This window comes from Nicotiana tabacum, unplaced genomic scaffold (assembly GCF_000715075.1).
Source record: "Nicotiana tabacum cultivar K326 unplaced genomic scaffold, ASM71507v2 Un00037, whole genome shotgun sequence".
Taxonomy (NCBI): Eukaryota; Viridiplantae; Streptophyta; class Magnoliopsida; order Solanales; family Solanaceae; genus Nicotiana; species Nicotiana tabacum.
The window spans coordinates 288,751-291,968 of NW_027438275.1; positions in this window are offsets into that span (position 1 = coordinate 288,751).

A 3,218-nucleotide genomic window follows, 5' to 3' on the forward strand; every position below is an offset into this window, starting at 1 on the left:
CAAAAAACTAGAATTCCGCGCGATTTCCATATTTTCGTGTGCTTTAGCGCACGCCTTCAAAGGGGTGCCGGGAACCCCGAATCCCGATCACCTAAAAATTTTCTGGGCCATCAAATACGACCTAAGGAACCATAGTAACCACCCCGCCATGATCGTTCCTCATTTTTTGCGTTTTTCGGCCAAACAACTAGAATTTCGCCCGATTCCCATATTTTCGTGTGCTATACCCACGCATTCCGAGTGGTCCCAAGAGTCGCGGACCCCGATAGCCTAAAATTTTTTCGGACTATCAAATAAGTCCTAAGGAACCATAGTCACCGCCCAGCCATGATTGTTCCTTAATTTTTGTGTTTTTCGGCCAAACAACTAGAATTCCGCGCGATTCCCATATTTTCGTGTGTCACCTTCTGAGTGGTCCCGGGACCTCAGGACCCCTATCGCCTAAAATTTTTTCGGACTATCAAATACGACCTAAGGAACCATAGTCACCGCCCAGCCATGATCATTCCTCATTTGTTGCATTTTTCGGCCAAAAAACTAGAATTCCGCCCGATTACATATTTTTGTGTTCTATTGCCCACCCTTCCCAGTGGTTCCGGGACCCCCGGACCCCGATCGCCTAAAATTTTTCCGGGCCGTCAAATACGACATAAGGAACCATAGTAACCGCCCCGCCAATCATCGTTTCTCATTTTTTGCATTTTTCGGCCAAAAAACTAGAATTACGCCCGATTCCCATATTTTCGTGTGCTATACCCACGCCTTCCAAGTGGTCCGGGGAGCCGCAGACTCCGATCGCCTAACATTTTTCCGTACTATCAAATACGACCTAAGGTACCATAGTCACCTCCCCACCATGATCATTCAAATGCTTTGCATTTTTCGGCCAAAAAACTAGAATTCCGCGCGATTTGCATATTTTCGTGTGCTATGGCTTACGCCTTCCGAGTGGTCCCGGGAGTCATGGACCCCGATCGCCTAAAATTTTCCGGGCCATCAAATACGACCTAAAGAACTATAGTCACCGCCCCGCCATGATCGTTCCTCATTTCTTGCATTTTTCGGCCAAAAAACTAGAATTCCGCTCGATTACCATATTTTTGTGTGCTATTGCCCACGCCTTCCGAGTGGGCCGGGCCGCCAGACTCGGATCGCCTAAAAACATTTCGGACCATCGAAAGACCTAAGGAACCATAGTCAACGCCTCGCCATGTTCGTTCCTCACTTTTTGCAAATTTTGGCCAAAAAACGAGAATTCCGCCTGATTCCCATATTTTTGTGTGCTATCACCCACGCCTTCCGAGTGGTTTAGGGCCCTCGGAGCCGGATCGCCTAAAAATTTTCCGGACTATCAAATATGACCTAAGGAACCATAGTCACCGCCCCGCCATGATCGTTCCTAGTCTTTTGCGTTTTTCAGCCAAAAAACTAGAATTCCGCGCGATTTCCATATTTTCGTGTGCTTTAGCGCACGCCTTCAAAGGGGTGCCGGGAACCCCGAATCCCGATCGCCTAAAAATTTTCTGGGCCATCAAATACGACCTAAGGAACCATAGTAACCACCCCGCCATGATCGTTCCTCATTTTTTGCGTTTTTCGGCCAAACAACTAGAATTTCGCCCGATTCCCATATTTTCGTGTGCTATACCCACGCATTCCGAGTGGTCACAAGAGTCGCGGACCCCGATCGTCTAAAATTTTTCCGGGCAATAAAATACGACCTAAGGAATCATAGTATCCGCCCCGCCATGATTGTTCCTTATTTTTTGCGTTTTTCGGCCAAACAACTAGAATTCCGAGCGATTGCCATATTTTCGTGTGCTATAGCCCATGCCTTCCGAGTGGGCCGTGCCCCCCGCACTCGGATCACCTAAAAAGTTTTTGGGCCATCAAATAAGACCTAAGGAACCATATTCACCTTCCCGCTATGATCGTTTCTCATTTTTTGCATTTTTGGCAAAACAACTAGAATTCCGCCCGATTCCCATATTTTCGTGTGCTATACCCACTCCTTACAAGTGGTCCCGGGTCTCCGGACCCCTATCGCCTAAAATTTTTCCGAACTATAAAATAAAACCTAAGGAACCATAGTCACCGCCCAACCATGATTGTTCCTTAATTTTTGCGTTTTTCGGCCAAACAACTAGAATTCCGCGCGATTCCCATATTTTCGTGTGTTATAGCCCACACCTTACGAGTGGTCCCGGGACCTCAGGATCCCTATCGCCTAAAATTTTTTCGGACTATCAAATACGACCTAAGGAACCATAGTCACCGCCCAGCCATGATCATTCCTCATTTGTTGCATTTTTCGGCCAAAAAACTAGAATTCCGCCCGATTACATATTTTTGTGTTCTATTGCCCACCCTTCCCAGTGGTTTCGGGACCCCCGGACCCCGATCGCCTAAAATTTTTCCGGGCCGTCAAATACGACCTAAGGAACCATAGTAACCGCCCCGCCATCATCGTTTCTCATTTTTTGCATTTTTCGGCCAAAAAACTAGAATTACGCCCGATTCCCATATTTTCGTGTGCTATACCCACGCCTTCCAAGTGGTCCGGGGAGCCGCAGACTCCGATCGCCTAACATTTTTCCGTACTATCAAATACGACCTAAGGTACCATAGTCACCTCCCCACCATGATCATTCAAATGCTTTGCATTTTTCGGCCAAAAAACTAGAATTCCGCGCGATTTGCATATTTTCGTGTGCTATGGCTTACGCCTTCCGAGTGGTCCCGGGAGTCATGGACCCCGATCGCCTAAAATTTTCCGGGCCATCAAATACGACCTAAAGAACTATAGTCACCGCCCCGCCATGATCGTTCCTCATTTCTTGCATTTTTCGGCCAAAAAACTAGAATTTCGCTCGATTACCATATTTTTGTGTGCTATTGCCCACGCCTTCCGAGTGGGCCGGGCCGCCAGACTCGGATCGCCTAAAAACATTTCGGACCATCAAAAGACCTAAGGAACCATAGTCACCGCCTCGCCATGTTCGTTCCTCACTTTTTGCAAATTTTGGCCAAAAAACGAGAATTCCGCCTGATTCCCATATTTTTGTGTGCTATCACCCACGCCTTCCGAGTGGTTCAGGGCCCTCGGAGCCGGATCGCCTAAAAATTTTCCGGACTATCAAATATGACCTAAGGAACCATAGTCAACGCCTCGCCATGTTCGTTCCTCACTTTTTGCAAATTTTGGCCAAAAAACGAGA